Genomic DNA, 25426 nt, shown 5'->3' with positions numbered 1-25426 from the left:
AAGGTGAAAAATTAATGCTAAAATCACTAAATATCCTTAGAGAAAGTAGTAGCATTGTAACACTTAGAGCATAGTGTTGTCACAAGTCACAGGTTGAATGATCAATTTGTGCGCCCGTTTTACAATCATACAAATGTTTGCAGTATATGTATAGTCAAATATAAATATTTGTTAGATGTTGTTGCTTTTAGCAATTTCTCAAAACTTTGTTGTTGTTTTGTAGTGTCTGCCAGAATTATGGAATCAAACTCCATGATGAATTCAGCAGACCTTGAAATGCAAAAAGTTGCTCATCCATTTGTCTCCAGATGAGCGGGATGTTTTAAATCAGTTTGACCTTGCTGCATGTGACGAGAAGATTCAGGAGTTGGTAAACGTCATTAAGTGTTCGACTAGAGATGCTCTGATTTCAGATGTTCTTTGTCAGCTTACCTTGTTGTACCGGCAGAAATAACAACTGGAAGCTAAAAGATATTTTCAGTTACACACTGAACAGTAGATGGCCATTGAAAGAGAGATGTTGCATTGCCTTACTGGGCTGGTATTCACAGGAAAACCCTTAACAGACCGAAATATTATTTGATAAAATATTAAAATATTAATATTAAATAATATTCTCAGATTCATAATCACAACATACTTCAAGGCTGGACTATTGTAATTCTTTACTATCAGGATGTCCACAAAATGCAGTTAAAAGCCTTCAGCTGAAAATGCTGCAGCAAGAGTTCTGATGAAAATTAAAAAGAGAGATCATATTTCTCCTATTTTAGCTTCCCTTCACTGGCTCCCTGTTAAATCCAGAATGGAATTTAAAATTATCCTCCTCACATATAAAGCCCTTAATGATCTAGCTCCATCATACATCAGAGATCTGACAGTTCCATTATTCCTAACAGAGCACTTCGTTCTTAGACTGCAGGTTTACTGGTGGTTCCTAGAGTCTCTAGAAGTATAATGGGAGGCAGATTCTTTAGTTATCAGGCTCCTCTACTGTGGAACCAGCTCCCAGTTTTAGTCCGTGAGGCAGACACCCTGTCTACTTTTAAGGCTATGCTTAAAACTTTCCTTTTTGATAAAGCTTATAGTTAGAGTGGCTTAGGTTATCCTGAGTTATCTCTGTAGTTATGCTGCTATAGGCTTAGGCTGCTGGAGGACTTAATGACTACTTTCACTCTCTTTGCTACATTCTCATACTACTCTCCAATTTTGCATTATTTGCTGTCGTTTCAGCTTTTAACTTTATGTTCTCTCTCTTTTCTCTTCCTAGAAGCTACACCTGATCTGACTCTGTCTACCTGTGATATCTTCCTCGAGGGGGGCATAGTCCAAGCTTCTGCTGGCAACAACTTAATGCTCACCCTCTACCGATGATCCCCTTGGCCCTGTCTTTCAGTGTTTAAGCCTTTCTCTCTCCTAGACATACCAACTGACTGAACTTTTACTGTAATTATATGTGCCCCCTTTCAGACTCTAATCTTGAAAACTCGCTCAGAGTTTATCTATTCTTTCTTTATAGATGAAACGTCTAAAGGACCTACATCCATTAACATCTACTTTTCTTTCCCATAGAAAATGTACTCCTGGATCAGTGCTCTTTTTGTGTCTCTGCTCTGTTCTCTCAAACCCCCAGTCGGTCGTGACAGATGGTCGCTCACACTGAGCCTGGTTCTGCTGGAGGTTTCTTCCTGTTAAAAGGGAGTTCTTCCTCTCCACTGTTGCTACATGCATGCTAAGTATGAGGGATTGCTTCAAAGTCAATGCCAGTGACTGTCCACTGTTGCTACATGCTCATCCAGGAGGAGTGACTGCTACAAGTCACTGACTGGATGCAATCTGCTGGGTTTCCTTAGAAAGAAAAACTTTTTATCCAATTTGAATAAATAACTGAATCTTACTGCACTGGTTAGGGTTAATTGGAATGTATGTACCTGACTTTGTGAAATGCCTGGAGACGACATGTGTTGTGATTTGGCGCTATATAAATAAGCTGAATTGAATTGAATTAAGTTAAATTGAATTGACTTGAATTTTATTTTATTTTTGAAGGCAATGTTCCAGCCACATTGCCGAAGACAGTACAAGTTTCACTTCTAATTTCATTAGAATCACTTCACCACGGACTGCTTTGAGAAATCACATCAGTGCACGTCAGGTTTTACAGAGAGACTTAGACTGAAGAAAAATTCAGTCTCTACTGTTTGTGGCAAATCTGCAGATGATAGAAATGTAAGTACTTATTGTTGTGTCTTAAGGGCAGAACATAGACGGGCGTACTGTGAGCAGCGTGGACTCCGCAGCGATTGTCTACGTCTTCATAGTTGAGCATACCAATTTTGTATATTTCTGGTGACAAATTCTTACATTTCCCACTCTTTCTGCCATGGTGTCATCGGACAGGGAGGCAGAACTAATTTGCCATGTAGCTTTGGAAAAACAAAAAGAAAAGAAGGTGGTGATAAAGGCCATTAAACCAGACTAGGGATTAAGAAGAGGAATACACCTCTCAGTGCAAGTCAGAGAGTGGCTGTGATGCTGTGTGTACTCGCAACCGGCTGCTCGGAGCAGTGTGTCACATATAAAACAGTTCAATGTGGAGACTTTTTCCTGCCAAGCAGTTTATTGTGTGGCACCACGTAGTCGTACATGGTCGCACGACTATGTTTTATCCATTATAAATTTTGGTTCTGTTTTCACGTGTACGAAGTAGTGGGCGTGGCCAGATACAGCTAATTTGCATAAACGTGACAGGGCCCTAAAACAACTCTTTCTGAAAGGATCTCAAAAAAGGGGAAACTGAAGACTTGAGATCTCATTTTCTAGAATGGTTTTGTGCGAAAAAGGTAATTAACATGTTTTGTATAGCCCATAGACCTATCCCAAATGTTTAAAAGGAAGTATAAAAGGTCACCTTTAAAAAGCACATGTGTCTAAACTGTGGACTCAAACTACTTTTCTTGATTTTCTTCAGGTCGGGACAGGATGTGCTGTGTTTTGAAATCTTTTTTCCTACTTCCTGTTGTTAGAGAAGTTCTATTAAAGTTATCTCTTGATTTGGCAGGTTTGGCAGTAATCCGGGCTACTTTTTGGAAACTCAGGTTTCTAAAAATGTGGTAAAACAAAGTTTGTTAATGATTTAAGGGTGGGCGATATCTTTTTTACATAGCGCGAGGTTGGTTTGGATACATTTGTTTTTCCTTCATAAATAAGGGTTTCCTCAGGAAATTGTGTTTTATATTTAAAGGAGTTACCTTTACTGAAGATTAAAATTTGTGAGAAACAAAAATGAAAGACAGAAAAGTCTAATGGCTGCAAATTATCACATCACTGGTAAATGTCCACTAAGCTGCTAACACCAAAGTTGAAGTTTTGTGCACTAAACAGTTTAAACATCTCATGTCTCAGAAAGTTTAATAGAAACTATAACTAAACTATAACTAGCTCATTAGCTACTGCCTAAGAGCAGGCTAAAGTAGCGCTGAAAATAGTTATTACAGGTTCCCTAAAATTGGCGGCACAAGTAAAATTTGTCCATAACAACATAAATTTACTCAATAATAAGAAAATGAGCTTGTTACACCCTATTTCCATTATTCCTGACAGTAAAGGTCTGTTGATTAGCTGATATTTGAGATTGTGCAGTGCCAGTTACTTCTAAGACTTAACTGGCTTTAGAAATAACTTTAATAATCTATATGCTAAACACCTAAATCAACTCTACTGAAACTGTGTGTCAAATTCAATAAATTAGAATATGCATTTTGATGAGGTTCCTTTGTCAGAATAAAAGTACCTTTTGAAAATAATAACCTTTAAGCAGGTATTAAACATACTTTTTATTACCCCATATTTATATTATATTGTAGATATGTTTATACTGTTTAATTTGTACTGTATTGCACCGACTACGCCAAAACAAATTCCTTGTATGTCCAAAAACGTACTTGGCAATAAAGCTTTTCTGATTCTGATTCTGATTCTGATTCTGATTTATATATTAGAAATGTTTGTTATTGGTCTCGTGTAATATTTCCAGTCTCTGCTAGTTTCATCTGAACAATAACTCACACTTTACAATAAACTGGCTCTGATGCACACATAATGTTGGGGCATCTGTCTTTTGCTTTTAATATGGCTGTATTTACAAGTAAACTAATGAACCTCGATATGAAAGATCAAGTCAGAATGTTATCAGCATGGCAACTGATCACTTTTACCAGGGGTATGCTGACACAACACACCTTTGTTAAAAACAATTTACTTCCAAGGAAGCACTATAATACTGACTCATTACAAGCAGCTGTATTGTTATTTTGAAACTGTTTCAGTGCAACTCTTGTAACCATTGACTGCATCATGTGATCTTGATCTATGAGTTCCACTTTATAAAGAAGTGATTATCAATCAACTTGAAATTCAAGTCTGCATGAAATCATAACAGACTTAAGAATCTAATTTTTATAAAGAGACCAACTTTTTTTTACAACCCTTCCATAGCTCTAAAACATTTTTGCAGAATTTTATTCAATTCAATTCAATTCACTTCAAAAATACTTTATTAATCCCAAAGGGAAATTACAGGTCCTTCTCAAAATATTAGCATATTGTGATAAAGTTCATTATTTTCCATAATGTCATGATGAAAATTTAACATTCATATATTTTAGATTCATTGCACACTAACTGAAATATTTCAGGTCATTTATTGTCTTAATACAGATGATTTTGGCATACAGCTCATGAAAACCCAAAATTCCTATCTCACAAAATTAGCATATCATTAAAAGGGTCTCTAAACGAGCTATGAACCTAATCATCTGAATCAACGAGTTAACTCTAAACACCTGCAAAAGATTCCTGAGGCCTTTAAAACTCCCATCCTGGTTCATCACTCAAAACCTCAATCATGGGTAAGACTGCCGACCTGACTGCTGTCCAGAAGGCCACTATTGACACCCTCAAGCAAGAGGGTAAGACACAGAAAGAAATTTCTGAACGAATAGGCTGTTCCCAGAGTGCTGTATCAAGGCACCTCAGTGGGAAGTCTGTGGGAAGGAAAAAGTAAGGCAGAAAACGCTGCACAACGAGAAGAGGTGACCGGACCCTGAGGAAGATTGTGGAGAAGGGCCGATTCCAGACCTTGGGGGACCTGCGGAAGCAGTGGACTGAGTCTGGAGTAGAAACATCCAGAGCCACCGTGCACAGGCGTGTACAGGAAATGGGCTACAGGTGCCGCATTCCCCAGGTCAAGCCACTTTTGAACCAGAAACAGCGGCAAAAGCGCCTGACCTGGGCTACAGAGAAGCAGCACTGGACTGTTGCTCAGTGGTCCAAAGTACTTTTTTCGGATGAAAGCAAATTCTGCATGTCATTCGGAAATCAAGGTGCCAGAGTCTGGAGGAAGACTGGGGAGAAGGAAATGCCAAAATGCCAGAAGTCCAGTGTCAAGTACCCACAGTCAGTGATGGTCTGGGGTGCCGTGTCAGCTGCTGGTGTTGGTCCACTGTGTTTTATCAAGGGCAGGGTCAATGCAGCTAGCTATCAGGAGGTTTTGGAGCACTTCATGCTTCCATCTGCTGAAAAGCTTTATGGAGATGAAGATTTCATTTTTCAGCACGACCTGGCACCTGCTCACAGTGCCAAAACCACTGGTAAATGGTTTACTGACCATGGTATCACTGTGCTCAATTGGCCAGCCAACTCTCCTGACCTGAACTCCATAGAGAATCTGTGGGATATTGTGAAGAGAACGTTGAGAGACTCAAGACCCAACACTCTGGATGAGCTAAAGGCCACTATCGAAGCATCCTGGGCCTCCATAAGACCTCAGCAGTGCCACAGGCTGATTGCCTCCATGCCACGCCGCATTGAATCAGTCATTTCTGCAAAAGGGTTTCCAACCAAGTATTGAGTGCATAAATGTACATGATTATTTGAAGGTTGACGTTTTTTGTATTAAAAACACTTTTCTTTTATTGGTCGGATGAAATATGCTAATTTTGTGAGATAGGAATTTTGGGTTTTCATGAGCTGTATGCCAAAATCATCCGTATTAAGACAATAAAAGACCTGAAATATTTCAGTTAGTGTGCAATGAATCTAAAATATATGAATGTTACATTTTCATCATGACATTATGGAAAATAATGAACTTTATCACAATATGCTAATATTTTGAGAAGGACCTGTAAATGTTGTTATAGCTCATATTATGAAGGTTTCCTCAAAGAGCCGTTGTAGATGCTGATGGCTGTGGGCAGGAAGGATCTCCTGTAGCGCTCCGTGTTTTATGTTTAATTACAATTTTTTTTTTATTGTTTTATCTATTCATTTCAACTTATTTGTTTGCCTATTTGTTAGTTCTTAGTGTCATTTATGTGTTACATAACTCATGACTTATTTGTAGAGGTAAAACAAGTAAAAATCTCAATAAAAAATTTAAATTTAACTTTTAGAAGTTTGCTAGTAAAACAAAACAAAGGTCCCCATAATTAATCATACTGACTTACCCACTTTTTAATCACAATGCACCAAAATCTATTATTCCTGGTGGTTTAGAGACATAGACATCATTGCTAGTTTAAATTAACACTACTACACAGTGATCTTGCAATGATCTTTATTGATGACATCAATGTAAATAAATAAATCACAGATGCACATCCGTAACACACAGGTGCAAGGCAGACCATCATTATTTGTAAGTCGCATCCATATTTTCTGTTGTTTAATTTTTGTGTCAGCCTTCCTATTAAGCCATACAGGAGTATGTCCACACAAATTGGAAGTAAAACCAAAAGAAGAAATATATTTAACCAGAAAGAGAAGAAAGGACATTTTAAATTCATAACTCCTTCTGCAGTGTATGCTAATAATTTTTTAGAAACAAACACAAATCAAAATAAAGTTTAAATAATTTTAAACATTCCTATGTAAATTCAAAATATATTTGTCAACAAACAGTTAAACCTTTGCACTGATGATGTTGCATGAATCCAGAGTTTATCTCTGTTATTACCACAAAGGTTGCTGTAAAGTCAAATGAGAAAATGATTAGAGTGAATCAGGACACATACACAGTGGGCTCTAAATTATGTTTCCCCATGCGCAGATGGTTTGTCTACATGTGCCTGAGTGAGTGTGTTTGTATGCTTGTGTCTTACTAATTTACAACCTCTGACATGTCGGGAGGAGAAGGAAATTAAAGTCTAAGACCAAGGACCATAAATCCACACAAGGACAAACATGCACAAACACACACACACACATTCACGATGAGCGGCTGGTGCACTAATTAGCTCTGCCATGCTGAACACACTAATCACTATCGCCTCACTCTGTCTGCTAATTCAAAGATCAATTTCATTTTATGGATTCTTCATTAGAATTAGAATTCATGCAAAACCCTGCCTCTCTGCCTTGAAATACAGATTTAACCACCTGTTATGGGATTGCTCATGTCAAAGGAGCAAGTCGTATATTAGTCTGTTATGGTTTGTCTTTATTTGCAATGGACCAACACATCAGATTTTACATTTTGTTTACATTTTTTGGAAATATTCTTTAATTAAGGTAGAATTTTAAAGTTCATAAAAATTTATCCAAGTTAGCTGATTATATGTAACTAACCAGGATTCCAAACTACTCTGAATACATAAAAAAAAGGAAATGAGAGAAATATGAATAGTTGTTTACTAAAAATACAAATAATGATGTGAAATAAAATAGGAATGGGAGAAATTTCATCAATGGCAGTTTTTTTTCCATGTAGTACAAGGACCCCCAATTAAAATAGCAGGAGGTCCACTCCCTCCCTCCTCCAAACACTTTGGGGTCCAAACATTTTAAATCAAGAGACAAATATATTTTCTTTCATCTTCATTTAACATTTAATTAACACTAGAGGTTTGTTTTAACTACTGATCAATTATTCATGCCCATGAAATCATCTGCTGAACAGGAAAGAACAATCCAATTTAAGTACCAATATTAAACATATTTTAAATGGCTCAGTCAAGCTGGGTCACTACATCTTGATATAATTCTGCTCTCCTTGTTTTGCTTGTGGCAGGCAGGGGAATTTGCTTAACCTTGTCCTTAAGTTCTTGTCCTTCTTTTCCATCTTAAAGTGTTTCTGCCAAAGTTTCCATGCACTCTGTGATCATTTCCCAATCAGTGAAAGGCTTTTTGTGTTTTCCTGAAATCCACTGTACTCACAGGGAACTGTTCACTGCTCACTGTTGTGCTGTAAGAGACCCTATGCTTCTGTCCATTCATCTTTGAATGTGCGATTTTCATAGTCCACTTTACGTATTTTGGATGAAGCCATCTTCTTTTACTCACTCATCTGTTCACCACCAACTCATTGTACTATCAGCAAGTGTGAGCTCCCAAGCTAGTAACTTAGCAACCCACATTGAACAACACGGATATCTTCTTCTTTGTCATTTTCTGGTGGTTGGCATACAACGATGTGATGCATTACTGCCACCAGCTGGCTTGGAGTGTGAACCAGAATAGAGCTGACCTACGTAGGTCTCCGTAGCACCTGTTCAAAAGTCCAACGCGGCAGCCGATAGAAATAAAATGTTTATATCTACAGGGGTTGGACAATGAAACTGAAACACCTGTCATTATAGTTTGGGAGGTTTCATGGCTAAATTGGACCAGCCTGGTAACCAGTCTTCATTGATTGCACATTGGACCAGTAAAAGCAGAGTGTGAAGGTTCAATTAGCAGGGTAAGAGCACAGTTTTGCTGTTTTGCTATTGAAATGCACACAACATTATGGGTGACATACCAGAGTTCAAAAGAGGACAAATTGTTGGTGCACGTCTTGCTGGCGCATCTGTGACCAAGACAGCAAGTCTTTGTGATGTATCAAGAGCCATGGTATCCAGGGTAATGTCAGCATACCACCAAGAAGGACGAACCACATCCAACAGGATTAACTGTGGACGCAAGAGGAAGCTGTCTGAAAGGGATGTTTGGGTGCTAACCCAGATTGTATCCAAAAAACATAAAACCACGGCTGCCCAAATCATGGCAGAATTAAATGTGCACCTCAACTCTCCTGTTTCCACCAGAACTGTCCATCGGGAGCTCCACAGGGTCAATATACACGGCCGGGCTGCTATAGCCAAACCTTTGGTCACTCATGCCAATGCCAAATGTCAGTTTCAATGGTGTAAGGAGCGCAAATCAGGGCTGTGGAGAATGTGAAACATGTATTGTTCTCTGATGAGTCCACCTTTACTGTTTTCCCCACATCCGGGAGAATTGTGATGTGGAGAAGCCCCACAGAAGCGTACCATCCAGACTGTTGCATGCCCAGAGTGAAGCATGGGGGTGGATCAGTGATGGTTTGGGCTGCCATATCATGGCATTCCCTTGGCCCAATAATTGTGCTAGATGGGCGTGTCACTGCCAAGGACTACTGAACCATTCTTGAGGACCATGTGCATCCAATGGTTCAAACATTGTATCCTGAAGGCAGTGCCGTGTATCAGGATGACAATGCACCAATACACACAGCAAGACTGGTGAAAGATTGGTTTGATGAACATGAAAGTGAAGTTGAACATCTCCCATGGCCTGCACAGTCACCAGATCTAAATATTATTGAGCCACTTTGGGGTGTTTTGGAGGAGCGAGTCAGGAAAATGGATTGCCTCATTTTCTGTTGGAAAAGAGCAATTTATCTTTCTGCAATGAACTTTAAAGCTAACTTTTCGGTGTCACCATTTTCCTCTTAAGGATGCATTAGGGCCAGCCATGGATGGAGAACAACATCTATACTACACAAATAAAGAGATTGGCAAAAACTCTGAATCCCAGAATGTACGGCATTATTCTACTTTTAGGACAGCCCAGAAAAGAGGAGTCATAGCTGGAATCTCCATGACATAGTACAAAACATTGGCGCGCACCCAGGTTTGCGCACATGAATGTTGGAGTGCCTTTTCAAATCTTGAATCCACAGTTGAGTATGATCTGATGTTTGTGTTCTCTTGGTCGTAAACTGGTCAAAAGTTCAGTTATGATCTGCTGTATGTGTATTCAGCATTCATATCACGGGGGTTATTCAGACAAGTTGAGTTAAATCTTTCTTTCTGAGCCAGAGGTTCCCCCAGGGAACGATGTCTCTAAACACAGAGAGTAAAGTGGCTTTCCCCTTCCACTGCCCAGAGAGAGGACAGTGTTGAAACTGCCAGAGTTGAACACACACCTTCCTGCGTGCCGATCCAGGAAGCAGATGCTATTCCATGAGACTACTGACAGCAGTCTTCTTTGTTCATCACCCACCACACAAGTCATTACGCTTTGGAACTCCTGTCCTCCTGTTCATCAGAATGGTTCACTTAAGAGGTGGTGTCTTGGCATAGAAAATTAGTTTATGATTAAATCTAAATATTGTAATTTCACTGCGTTTTGCTTTGTTTTTGGTGCTAAAAGCTAAACGATTTAAGTGCTAGCAGGCTACCTGCTTAGCTAATACTAATGACCATTGAGCCTTATTTTGACTTAATTCCAAATACCTCAAGACCAACCTTGGTTCTTAAACATAAAAATCCACACAGAACTGTGGTATCATTGCATACTTTTATTTGTCATGGTTTAGTCCCTGTTCCTTTTTTTAATTTAATTTATAAGTTATCCACGTTCTTTTAGTTTGCTCAGTAGTTTTAGTTTAGCGTTCTTAGCCTAGTTAAATAGTTTGTTGATTGAAATATTTTAACTTGGAATGAATGATTTTATTTTGGAAAGTCATTGTTTGTGTTTATTCTATATATGTGTGCAGAGCTTGCTGTTCCAAAATGCCAGTTCTGTTACAGTGCCTTGCAAAAGTACTTGGCCCCCTTGAACTGGTCAACCTCTTGCCACATTTCAGGCTTCAAACATAAAGATATAAAATTCCAATTTTTGTGAAGAATCAAGAACAAGTGGGACACAATCGTGAAGTGGAGTGAAATTTATTGGATGTGTCCAACTTTTTTAACAAATAAAAAACTGAAAAGTGGGGCGTGCAATATTATTCAGCCCCCTTGCGTTAATACTTTGTAGGGCCACCCTTTGCTGCAATTACAGCTGCAAGTCGCTTGGGGTATGTCTCTATCAGCTTTGCACATTAAGAGACTGAAATTCTTGCCCAATCTTCCTTGCAAAACAGCTCGAGCTCAATGAGGTTGGATGGAGAGCGTTTGTAAACAGCGGTCTTCAGCTCTTTCCACAGATTCTTGATTGGATTCAGGTCTGGACTTTGACTTGGCCATTCCAACACCTGGATATGTTTATTTGTGAACCATTCCATTGTAGATTTGGCTTTATGTTTTGGATCATTGTCTTGTTGGAAGATAAATCTCTGTCCCAGTCTCAGGTCTCTTGCAGACTCCAACAGGTTTTCTTCCATAATGGTCCTGTATTTGGCCCCATCCATCTTCCCATCAATTTTGACCATCTTCCCTGTCCCTGCTGACGAAAAGCAGACCCAAACCATGATGCTGCCACCACCATGTTTGACAGTGGGGATGGTGTGTTCAGGGTGATGAGCTGTGTTGCTTTTACGCCAAACATATCGTTTTGCATTGTGGCCAAACAGTTCGATTTTGGTTTCATCTGACCAGAGCACCTTCTTCCACATGTTTGGTGTGTCTCCCAGGTGGCTTGTGGTAAACATTAAACAAGACTTTTTATGGATATCTTTGGGAAATGGTTTTCTTCTTGGCACTCTTCCATAAAGGCCAGATTTGTGCAGTGTATGACTGATTGTTGTCCTATGGACAGACTCTCCCACCTCAGCTGTAGATCTCTGCAGTTCATCCAGAGTGATCATGGGCCTCTTGGCTGCATCTCTGATCAGTCTTCTCCTTGTTCGAGATGAAAGTTTAGAGGGACGACCGGGTCTTGGTAGATTTGCAGTGGTCTGATACTCCTTCCATTTCAATATGATTGCTTGCACAGTGCTCCTTGGGATGTTTAAAGCTTGGGAAATCTTTTTGTATCCAAATCTGGCTTTAAACTTCTCCACAACAGTATCTTGGACCTGCCTGGTGTGTTCCTTGGTCTTCATGATGTTCTCTGCGCTTTGAACAGAACCCTGAGACTATCAGAGAGCAGGTGCATTTATACAGATACTTGATTACATACAGGTGGATTCTATTTATCATCAGTCATTTGGGACAACATTGGATCATTCAGAGATCCTCACTGAACTTCTGGAGTGAGTTTGCTGCACTGAAAGTAAAGGGGCCAAATAATATTGCACGCCCCACTTTTCAGTTTTTTTTTTGTTAAAGAAGTTTGACACATCCAATAAATTTCACTCCACTTCACGATTGTGTCCCACTTGTTCTTGATTCTTCACAAAAATTGGAATTTTATATCTTTATGTTTGAAGCCTGAAATGTGGCAAGAGGTTGACCAGTTCAAGGGGGCCGAGTACTTTTGCAAGGCACTGTATCTCCTCTTTCATCTATTGCTCTATAATACCACACCAAATTGGGTTGGTATTCACAGGACAACACCTGATGGAGTGAAAGTTAATGATTCCTGACCAGGGGGTGCCCTGATTTGTTAGTCTCAATAAAAGTTGTATATTCTAACTATATTATTAATTCTATTAATAGGTAATTGTTATTTATGATTATTAATAACTGCTAATAGTTAAACAAATCCCTGTTATCCAGCAGTAGTGCTCTGATTAGTTATTTTGTTGAAAAAATTTATATTCCAACTTTATTAATAATTTGTTAATAATTGTTAATTATTAATTACCGTTATTAATTGTTGCTAATAGCCAAACCAAATACATTATTGCACAACATATGGGTTAGAGGTCTAGTTTTAACATTTATTAATGTACATATAGAATTCTGAAAACACAAGTGCAGTACAAAACATTTACTGCACTTAAAGGGGACCTATCATGCAAAATTCACTTTTTGATAGTTTTTATTCTTCCATTTGGGTCTCTAATGCTTCTACAAACAATCCAAATGCAAAAAAAAAAAAACATTCAGCCGTTTTTTGGCTATAAATAAATGTTTTATTTGTTCTAGAAAACGCATGGTTTCAAAAGCTGTGTAATTGTGACCTCACAATTACACTGGCACCTAGCAACGTTACCTGGCTCCCGTCCCTGACTAGCAACTGAAGCGGAGCTTCACCCACTTAATTTTCAGTAGAGAATCACGTCTCGCCAGGTTTTACCTTACATGCGCTTTATAATGACTGTCCTCAAAGGCAGATGTTCTGTTGTTGGCTGCAAAGACCCACGTGTCCATGCACATGATCCCGATGTCGGATAACAGAGATTGGTGGCTTCATTTTATTTTTGAGGGACAGTACTAGATAGTAAAGAGTACCAGTAGAGAACCTTGTCACTGTTACTACCGAGAACGGCACAAACATAGTTATCTTAATAGATTTATCTTTGGGGGGTGACTGGCTGTTATATTCTGTTTGTGTGTGGCATCTATTGAGATGATTTAGCTGTTATTGTGATTGTTACTTCATTTATTTGCAGGTGCAGTAGTCTTTAAGTCAATTAAAGTGGCAATAAAAATAATTGCGAAAAACCAGTCCAGGGGATTCATACCATCAATATAACTGGCTGTGAATTATTTATGCTGGCCTATCACATTCTTTATTCAGGAGAGTGTTTATCGTCCATTTATCGTTATCGAGGTGAACTGCTCAATATATCGAGACATTGATTTTAGGCCATATAACCCAGCCATATACACCAATCACCGCCCTACCTTTAGACCCCATGCCTGCACTTAGATCTCAGAGGAAGATATAATAGGCTCTTTCAGCACCTGAAAACTAAAAAGGCCTCAGGACCTGATAATTCAATTCAGTTTTATTTATATAGCGTCAATTAACAACAGATGTCGTCTCAAGGCAGGCACTTCATGGAATGGTGCGAGGTTGTTGGGGAGTTTCGAATAAACTACTGAGTGTTAGAGTTTGGCCATTTTAGAATGGGCTATATGTAGGGGTACTAAGTAAAATAATGAACTGATAAAGTTTGTCCATCTAGAGCCCACTGGTGGCCATTGTTATACTAAAAACCACAAGGATTGGGGGCACCTCTCTCTGTCAGACTGATTATAACCATTATAAAAGAGAAGTGGTCGCACAGGTAGCAGAAATGGAGGGTGTGTTTGCACCTCAACCATAACTGAGCAGGTTTAGGCTAAACCTGACTCCCCTACTCCATCCAACAGGGAGGGAGGAAGGCAGAGGTAAAAATAATTGGCGAGTGTTTGTGTCCTGTTGCATTGCGTGAAAGGTGGGTAACTTTAAAATGAGCTAAGTCAAATCAGTCGAATCATACAGATTTTAAGTCAGGTACATACATTCCAATTAATCCTAAATATCCAATAGTGCAGTCAGATTTAGTTATTTATTCAAATTGGTTAAAACGTTTTTCTATCTAAGGAAACCCAGCAGATTGCATCAAGTCAGTGACTTGTAGCATTCACTCCTCCTGGGTGAGTATGTAGCAAAAGTGGACAGTCACTGGCATTGACTTTGCAACAATCCCTCATACTGAGCATGCATGTAGCGACAGTGGAGAGAAAAAACTCCCTTTTAACAGGAAGAAACCTCCAGCAGAACCAGGCTCAGTGTGAGCAGCAATCTGCCACCACCGACTGGGGGTTTGAGAGAACAGAGCAGAGACACAAAGAGAACAAAGAAGCACTGATGCAGGAGTCCTTTCTATGGGAAGGAAAAGTAAATGTTAATGGATGTAGCTCCTTTAGTCGTTTCACCTAGAAAGAAAGAACAGATAAACTCTGAGCCTGTTTTCAAGGTTAGAGTATGAGTGAGAGCACACACAGTCACAGTAAAAGCTCAGTCAGTAGCTATGTCTAGGAGAAAAAATAGGGTTAAACACTGAAAGACAGGGCCAAGTGTATCATCGGTAGAAGGTGAGCATTAAGTTGTTGGCAGCAGAAGCTTGGACGATGCCCCCCTCCATGAAGGTGTCACAGGTAGATACAGAGTCAGGCCAGGTGTAGCTTCTATGAAGAGAAAAGAGAGAGAACATAAAGTTAAAAGCTGAAATAACAGCAAATAATGCGAATTTGGAGAGTAGTATGAGAAAGTAGCAGAGAGAGTGAAAGTGGTCATTATGTCCTCCAGCAGCCTAAGCCTATAGCAGCATAACTACAGAGTTAGCTCAGGATAACCTAAGCCACTCTAACTATAAGCTTTATCAAAAAGGAAGGTTTTAAGCCTAGCCTTAAAAGCAGACAGGGTGTCTGCCTCACAGACTAAAACTGGGAGCTGGTTCCACAGGAGAGGAGCCTGATAACTAGAGTTTCTAGACATAGAATGAGAGGCGGATTCTTTAGTTATCAGGAGAGGAGCCTGATAACTAAAGGATCTGCCTCTCATTCTACTTCTAGAGGCTCTAGGAACCGCGGTGGGGAGATAATGTCTCCCCATCATGCCTGCACCAACCAACTGGCACCCATCTTGACTGAGATCTTCAACAAGTCACTGGAGCTGTGTATGGTTCCCTCCTGCTTCAAATGCTCCACCATCATCCCAGTACCCAAAAAAAATCACCATCACAGAACTAAATGACTACAGGCCTGTCGCTCTGACGTCTGTGGTCATGACATCGTTTGAGCGACTGGTGTTGAACCACTGGCTTCTTAAAGGACCAGCAGCAGCAGGTGAGGCTGGAGAGCATCTTCTCCCATACAAGAGCCATCAGCACCAGCGCCCCCCCAGGGGTGTGTTCTCTCCCCACTCCTCAGCAGACCCGTCTGTGAAACTCTTGAAGTTTGCAGATGACACCACTGTTATTGGACTGATCCAGGGCAGTGATAAGTCTGCGCACAAACAGGAGCTGGATCGGCTGGTACACTGGTATGGTCAGAACCACCTGGAACTTAACTCACTGAAGACTGTGGAGAAGATGGTGCACTTTTGGAGAACATCAACCCACCTACCCCCTCACCATCCTCAACAACACTGTGTCTGCTGTGGATTACTTCTGGTTCCTAGGAACCACCATTTCTCGAAACCTTAGATGGTCATCACACATAGACAATGTTCAGAAGAAGGCCCAGCAGAGAATGTACTTCCTGAGGCAACTCAAGAAGTACAACCTTCCACAGGAGCTGCTGGTCATTTTCTAAAATGCCATAATTCAGTCTGTCCTGTCTTCATCCATCTCAGTGTGGTTTGGCTCATCCACAAAACAGGACAGGTCCAGACTGCAACAAACAATCAGGGTTGCAGAGAGAATCATCAGGGCTGACCTTCCCTCTATCCAGGACTTACACTGGCCTAGGATCAGGAAAACGGCAGCTACAATCTCTACGGACCCCACACACCCTGCACACAAACTGTTTAGACTACCTTCAGGTTGGCGCTGTCTGCTAAAACCAGCCACCACAGAAACAGTTTCTTCCCCCAGGCTGTTTCTCTGATAAACACCTGACAGTCAGAGTTCCAGAACAACACCACGCACACTTGGACTTATCTCACGATATATTCCATTGTAAAGGCAATTATGTATATATGTACATTTAAAAAAGATATTCTTTATTATTGAGAGCAAAGTGTAACGGAGTCAAATCCCTTGTTTGTCTCTACAAATGATAATAAAGCTGATTCTGATAGAGAATTAACCCAAGCACTGAACCCTGTTGTACTCCACAAGTAACCCTGGAGTATGTAGAATAGTTATTATTAACATGAACAAACAGAAATCTGTCGGACAAATAAGAATTAAATCAGCCTAGTATGAAACGACTGTATCAATTGCAGCACTGAGATCTAACAGGGCAAGTTCAGACACAAATCTATTATCTGAGATAATGAGAATATCACTAGTAACTTTCACCAGTGCTGTTTCGGTGCTATGATGAGCTCTGAAACTTGGCTGAAACTCTTCAGGCAGGTCATTACTGTGTAAATGCTCCCACACTGTAGTTTAGTAATTCATTTTGATCAAGAAATTTCATTAGTAAAAGTTTAATTACAGCATACCTCAGCCTGAGGTATGTTTACTAAGGATAGATTAACCATATTTAAAATGGGGGCGGTAACCAAACTCACACTCAAACACTTTCTTAAATAATTTGGTTGGGATTGGGTATAACATACAAATTGAGGGTTTGGTTGAAGCTAATATTTTTTCATAACTGAACTGGACTAAAACAAGGCAAACACAGATTAGGTTCTACAGTAACCAACAATGCTGCCTTATGTACTGAGGACAACGGGATCACCTCATTTCCACTGAGAGCTAAGCGAATGGATCGCTCAACAGAGCAATGACACAGTTTAGGTTTTGCAACTGTACTCTCATTTAAACTGTACCAAATGGCCCACCAGTTAACCTCGATAATATTAAATAAATATTTTCTAAATATTGGCTACATTAACAGAACCTTTACCAGTATGATCCAAAACATGTTTACTCCTTTAAATCTTAGGATAGACTTTATGAACGGTGTTTATGGATGACATCCCCTGTTCCCTAGGAGATGAGCACTTAACCCTCAAACCTTGCAACAAAGGTTTCTGAGGCCAACGTTCAATAGGACAAAACAAAAAGCTTTATTTGACCTTCTGTCTAAGTTCGGTCCTATGTTTAATGGTCATCTTGAGCGAACATCACTCACCTATCATGTAATGGACACTGGCGGAGCTGTAAACCTCCCACCCTATCACACATCACCTGCTAAGAAATGTGTCATTAAAGAACCGGTGTGACAAATGGATGGCATCATTGAACGTCCTACAAGTCCCTGGGCTGCTTCTGTAGTCATCATTAATAGACCAGGAATTGACTTAAGATTTTGTGTGGGCTTAGTGGTCTTAACCATGTCACTCAAAAGGACTCCTTTCCCTTGCCACAAGTTGACGAGTCGCTAGACCGTTTGGCAAAAGAGTAGTTTGTGTCCTCAATGGATTTACCTGAAGGCTATTGGCAAGTTGCGGAGGAATCCAGACCAAACAGCCTTTATTTCACAATACAGCCTCTTCCAGTTTACGTGCTACCCTTTGAACTCTGTAATGCTCCCGCAACCTTTCAGAGAATTATGAACTCTGTCCTTGCCGGCCTCATCTACAAAACTTGTGCAGTCTACCTTGACAATATTGTCATTGCCTCTCCAACTTTTGAGCAGCACTTTGTTGACCTCGATGAAGTTCTAAGCAGACTACAAGCTGCAGGCCTCTTCGTGAAAACAAAAAAATGTCAGTTCTGCCTGAATGAACTCACCTTTCTCGATTTCTGCATCACGGCTTCAGGTGTTAAACTTGATCCAGGCAAAGGGAATTCAGTACGCTAGCTACTCATGTAAGAATGTTAAATGTAATACCAAGGAGACCCGGCATTGTATGGTTTCTAAATGTATTATAAAAATAGATATGGAAATTGGTAAGCTGTCACTCTTTCCCAAGCTTCTCCGCAACACATGTTAACTGCTATATCTAACTCTACTCCTACATTCTGCCACCATGTTACAAGGTAGACCTTCTGTTCTGACCAATTTTTTTTTCTCAGTGAATGGTGACCTTTTTCTCATCTGATTTTCAAGAGACTATTGGGTTAACGTGTAGGACGTCTCAGAATTGCATGTGCAATTGGTCATTTAGAAATATTTAGAAAAGTATTTAATGCCCTATATTATTGCTAGAAATAATAATTTTTGCTGCTTTCTACAGTTGTCATGACACTAAAAAAGAGTCAGCAGATTGTTCTCCAGGTTTCTTTCCTGACATTGCCTGATTTGGCTTTCTGGTCCAATTTCTATCTCATTTCTTGGTCTGGATTTCACCCACCACTAAAATGGGGACGGCACTTCCTTGGGCTCAGTCTGCTGGAACATACATCCCTCTTGGAAAACACTCCTTTTCCTGTACACTCTCTGCCAGCAAAACCTATCTAGAAAGGACACATCCGGGAGGAGGGAATGCTGCAAGTCACTGACTGGATGCAATCTGCTGGGTTTCCTTAGACAGAAACACTTTTTATCCAATTTGAATAAATAACTAACTCTGTCTGCACTGTTCAATGGTTAGGACTAATTGGAATGTATGTACCTGACTGTTGTGAAGTGCCTTGAGACATGTGTTGTGAATTGGCGCTATATAAATAAATAAACTCAAAACTGAACACACAACTAATCTCTGTTGAGATCTGCTAACCCAAGCTTCTATGAGATATATGGCACCACTAAGGTGAACAGATTTCTGAAATTAAATCCGGGGACCAGAAGATAGCCAAGGCCCTTTATCAAGCATGGAGCCTGAAACCTGGCTGCATCAAGAGGGATATGTTAGTAAAAAGTAGTCTAGAATTGTTTTCAATATATAACCTTTAGTTTTTCTCATCCAAATTGCAAAGCAAAGAAATACATCTATTAGTTGTCTAGTATCGCCCATCGCCCATACTCCTAATTTTTAGATCAGTTCTCAAATTTCTTATCTGATTTTGTGTTAAATACTGATAAGGTCTTTACAGAGGGGGATCTTAATTTATTCAGCCCCATCCTTCCCCTGGAACCTGGAGAGGAATTAGGCTTATTTCTTCCAATATTCAATGCTCTACGTTCCCTTAGTTAAACATAGACGTGTGGTATCCTCTAAGACGTCAGAGTCTTGGCTAAAGCTGATATAAACCATTTCTACAAACACCAAACAGTTAAAATTACAAGCAGTTTAATCAAAAAGTAAACTCCACAAAATGCTGTCACCGCAAATCTTGGTCTTAGCTGTCAATTGTTGTTTATGTTACACATTTCCCTTAACTTCTCAGTTTCCCATGCATATTTAAATGTGGAAAATACTTCAGGATGGACTTGGAAAAAGCAGATGAGCTTCAGAGACATGGAGTGTGAAGAGGACTGTCATTTGCCTACTGGACAGGCCCATCACTTCACCGGAGAGAGAGAGAGAGATTTAGGCTCCAAATTGAATTTGTCCATCATTCTGCAGTACGCCATGGTGCCATCATCACATGTGCATAATTTCTCTGTTTTCAAGATTAAAAAACTCAGATGGTCAAATTAAGAAATAAAAATTCAAATATCAACAATTTCCGTTTTGTCTTCTAAAATGGTGAATAGTAAACCATAAAAAAGCCATTTTATAACATATTTGAGGTACTTGTGCTTTAGTACTTCCCTTTAATGAAATTTTATCCATATTCTTCACTGCATCTTAAAATAATCATGTATACACAACATATCTTTAGATGTTTTGATTTTGAATGTTTGTGACTGAATGATAAAATGTTCCTTTCTGGTTTGAGAAAAGTTTTCTTCTATTAAAGATACATTTGCCACTCCCTTGGATAGAAAGGTGTTCCTCAAGCTCATAAGAAGTTGGCTTTGTAGAGATACATGGTTTTTAAAGGACAGGGATACTACAAGCGTGATCCTTATTATGATGCACTGCTGTAAATTAAAGTACCCAACAGTATGAGCTAAAACATTTACAGTAGTAAAATGCAACATATACATTAATGCAGCAGTCTTTGGTTTCACAATGACAGGAAATATTTTAATGTGCAATGAGTATTTTTATTTCATGTTCAATACGTACGTTCTTGTTTTTTTAATTTTTATTTATTTTACAGTTTGGCATTGGTATTTTACTTAAGTAAATTAGCTCAATAGTTCTGCCACTGATTACATCTTACAACACATGGAAATCAAAACTCCATATCTCAGAATATTAGAATAAACAATACAGAGATAACAACCGGAGAAGAGCTTTTTATCTCTGTCTGGTTCATTACTTCATGCTTCTGTCTTCCTTTGGTTTACAAAAATTCCAGGGTTACTTATGGAGTACCACAGGGTTCAGCGCTTAAGCCAATTCTCATAATTGGATATATGCATCTACTTGGTAAATTTGAGAGAGCATGGGATAAATTTCCACTGTTGTACTGATGATACTCTATAAATCTTGATCAATCCAATCAGTTAGTTAAACTACAAGAATGTTAATTACACATTTCACTGAGCATTTTTCTTAGTTCATGTTTAAGCATTGTTGTTAATATAACATGTCGTGGTCAGGGGTGCCTTAAAAATGCTAGAAATGGCTAGGGTGCTGTAGAGTGTTTTCCTCACAATACATGGCTTAAGGTTACATATGTTCACATGAAACACAAAAACATGTAGTGATGAAAGCATGCATTAATTTACTGTGTAATGTTATGCATTGTCATCACACTAGGCCAGAACCATGATTAGGAGCAGTATTTGCCATTTGTTTGACTGGTATTCTACTTACTAGTTTATGTTAACTAAGTTTAAAGTTATTGTGAATTCTTTCTCCCTTTCTCTATGTGGCAGAACTACCATCTGTTTCTCCCATCTGTACAGCAAGCAGTAGATTAAAGGAACTGGATAACATTAAACACACATCACTTTCACACTGCTGCTGTCTAAGTATCTCATCATGTTCATACAGACTGTATGTTTTAGTGCACATGCGAGTGTATTCACGTGCACAGAGTTGATGGCATAGCTATCAGAGTGGTTCATCAGGAGGTCAGACACACAAACACACATACTGAGCAGAAGTAATGACAGTTTGAGGATTCTTGCTGTTTATTGTATGGAAATACTTGGTGCTGAAGAAGTCATGGTAACACACACAGACCATAATATACACAGGGGCTCTTATAAATGCTGCTTTTCTTAGCCAGTATAAATATTAAGATTTATTTATTTAAAACAACTTGTGGGGGGAAGAAAATATTAGCGTAGAGGCAACCCTGCCGCAGAGCAAGTTCTGGTAAATCTTGTAGATTAACTTGCAATTGTTGTTTCTTCCATAGGGTAAAACTACACTATTTATATTCTGAAATGTTTTTAATATGGTTCTAGCTAGTTATATCATCAAAAACACAAAGGACATGCCGAGGCCTAAGAGAAATCTGACAAGGAAGATCGCAATCAATGATGAGAGCGAAGAGGAGCTAAATCCTAATGCTGCTGCTAAACCTGGGGTGAGCAAGGAGGAGCTAAAGGCTAATGGTGATGCTAATGGTGGTGCGTGCCACCAGCTAGGGAGCTTTTGCCGGGGGAATTTGTTCCATCTTGGTGTGGGGTCGGGGTCTGTTGTGAGTACGGTGCTTTGTTGCGCTTGTGGGCGAAGGCTAGGGTGGCATTGTGCAGGGCCCCTGTCTTGCCGTCGTGGTGCGTTGTGTGGTTGAGGGTGGAATGCAACGGGATGTGGGGGGGGGTGCTTGGAGCGGGTTGCGTACGTGTTTGTGCTGTGTGGATGTGTCTTCATTGGCTTTTCAGGGATGGAGCTCATCTGTGGGGGTGTGCCGCTGTGGGGAGGGGATTCATGGCATTTAGGTTTGGAGGGGCGTGTGTTCTATATCTGTGTCCTGGTTTAGGGTGGCCCTGTGGGGAAATTTATGTTGGGTTCATGGGGGTTGGGGGGCTCATGGGGTTGAGATCAGTATTCATTGGGGGGGTAGAGACTATTTCACCCTGGGACGGCTCTGGTTGGCTGGGTGGACCCCTCCTTTGTTCGTTGCCCCCTCTCTGGATGGTTACGGGGTGGTTGGGGGCCGGGGTCGGAGCGGGGGTTGGGGTCTGGGCCTGGGTCATTTGGGTTTTGGCGGTGCTGGCATTAGTTTAGACTGATGCTCAGGTGATCTGCCTGTCTCCACTCAGGAATGAAGGGGACCACCTCCTGGGTCCGGGGGCTACTAGAAAGATCTGAACTTTTCAGTTAATTTGCGTCGCGTCTATAGCCCTCTTTTCAGCACAGCAGTTGTCATACAAGTATGAAATTCACAGCAAATGCTCATGGTATATCTATGTTCATGTAGGAAATGATCTTTTATTCACAAGTATTTAATTTACAGATGCATATGCCAACAAGCCTGATTCCTAGGTCGCTGATCAGCCGTTATTACATAATTATTCAATACGCTTTCATGCAACATTCTGTTGTCATATCAACTCTTGCCTTGTGTATGTTGGTGGTCCTCGTCCATATGTTTAGACACAAAAATGTTTATCATATTTAGAAGATGTGGGCAGTACAATTTGGCTGTTTATCTATTGAGCTGAGATTTATTTACTCACTGAAGACAGATAGACAGGTGTTCTGCAGAGGGGATGCAGCGCCTGTAGTTGGTGTCCCGGAGGCTGATTCGTCCCCCAACGCGGGGCAGCAGGTCCTCAATCTGGGTCCTATATAGACGGATGTACCATTGAAAGTGACCATGATCCAGACCCAGACGCTGCTCCTGGAGTAGGTGGTGCTCTCCAAACTGGTTCTATCTCTGGTGAACCCAGGGATGTCGACGCCAGCGGCGTTGTTCGACTTTCCATAAATAAAGCACCATGACTCGCTCCATGTTGAGTTAAACCCAGCAAGCAGCAGATAAAAGCTCCTCCTATTTGATAACTCTGTGAATGGAGTGGAGTGTTGTCACTCGTTGGTCCCACGAATTGCTGCCGAAATGTCAGGCGAGTGACAGCACACAAATGAGGCGAAAAGATTTGCTGAAATCGTAGTCGATCTAAACGCACTTTAATGGAGGCTGCTCGGCTCACAGGATCTCATCAGCCTGATCATCAGAACTCCACATGTGAGAATTCAAGGATTTCTTTCTTTAATGGTGACGGCCTTGGCATAGCTGTACCTGTTTAGTCAATCAATTATAGTGGATGGCATCAAATTGACCTCCGGTAGTTAAGTAAAACACAGTGTCATTTTTGACCAGAACATGTCATTTCAATTCAATTCAGTTAATTTATATAGCGCCAATTCACAATACATGTTGTCTCAAGGAACTTCACAAAAGTCAGGTACATACATTCCAATTAATCCTAACCATTGAGCAGTGCAGTCAGATTCAGTTATTTATTCAAATTGGATAAAAAGTTTCTCTCTCTAATGAAACCCAGCAGATTGCATCGAATCAGAGACTTGCAGCATTCACTCCTCCTGGATGACCATGTAGAGACAGTGGAGAGTCACTGGCATTGACTTTGCAGAAATCCCTCATACTGAGCACGCATGTAGCTACAGTGGAGAGAAAAAACTCCCTTTTAACAGGAAAAAACCTCCAGCAGAACCAGGGTCAGTGTGAGCAGCCATCTGCCATGACCGACTGGTGGTTTGAGAGAACAGAGCAGAGACTCAAGGAGAACAAAGAAGCACTGATCTAAGAGTACATCCTATGGGAAGGAAAAGTAAATGTTAGTGGATGTAGCTCCTTTTGTCGTTTCATCTAGGAAGAAAGAACAGATAAACTCTGATCCAGTTTTCAAGGTTAGAGTCTGAAAGAAAGCACACAGAGTTAGTCACAATAGAAGCTCAGTCAGTAGCTATGTCTAGGAGAGAGAAAGGGTTAAACACTGAAAGACAAGGCCATGCCATGTGGATCATCGGTAGAGGGTGAGCATTAAGTTGTCGCCAGCAGAAGCTTGGACGATGCCCCCTTCCAGAAAGGTGTCACAGGTAGACACAGAGTCAGGCCAGGTGTAGCTTCTAGGAAGAGACAGGAGAGAGCACATAAAGTTAGAAGCTGAAATAACAGCAAATAATGCAAAATTGGAGAGTAATATGAGAAAGTAGCAGAGAGAGTGAAAGTGGTCATTATGTCCTCCAGCAGCCTAAGCCTATACAGGTCCTTCTCAAAATATTAGCATATTGTGATAAAGTTCATTATTTTCCATAATGTCATGATGAAAAGTTAACATTCATATATTTTAGATTCATTGCACACTAACTGAAATATTTCAGGTCTTTTATTGTCTTAATACGGATGATTTTGGCAAACAGCTCATAAAAACCCAAAATTCCTATCTCACAAAATTAGCATATTTCATCCGACCAATAAAAGAAAAGTGTTTTTACTACAAAAAACGTCAACCTTCAAATAATCATGTACAGTTATGCACTCAATACTTGGTCGGGAATCCTTTTGCAGAAATGACTGCTTCAATGCGGCGTGGCATGGAGGCAATCAGCCTGTGGCACTGCTGAGGTCTTATGGAGGGCCAGGATGCTTCGATAGCGGCCTTTAGCTCATCCAGAGTGTTGGGTCTTGAGTCTCTCAACGTTCTCTTCACAATATCCCACAGATTCTCTATGGGGTTCAGGTCAGGAGAGTTGGCAGGCCAATTGAGCACAGTGATACCATGGTCAGTAAACCATTTACCAGTGGTTTTGGCACTATGAGCAGGTGCCAGGTCTTGCTGAAAAATGAAATCTTCATCTCCATAAAGCTTTTCAGCAGATGGAAGCATGAAGTGCTCCAAAATCTCCTGATAGCTAGCTGCATTGACCCTGCCCTTGATAAAACACAGTGGACCAACACCAGCAGCTGACACGGCACCCCAGACCATCACTGACTGTGGGTACTTGACACTGGACTTCTGGCATTTTGGCATTTCCTTCTCCC

This window comes from Girardinichthys multiradiatus, chromosome Y, assembly GCF_021462225.1.
Source record: "Girardinichthys multiradiatus isolate DD_20200921_A chromosome Y, DD_fGirMul_XY1, whole genome shotgun sequence".
In the NCBI taxonomy this organism is placed as follows: Eukaryota; Metazoa; Chordata; class Actinopteri; order Cyprinodontiformes; family Goodeidae; genus Girardinichthys; species Girardinichthys multiradiatus.
This window is presented reverse-complemented; position numbering follows the sequence as displayed.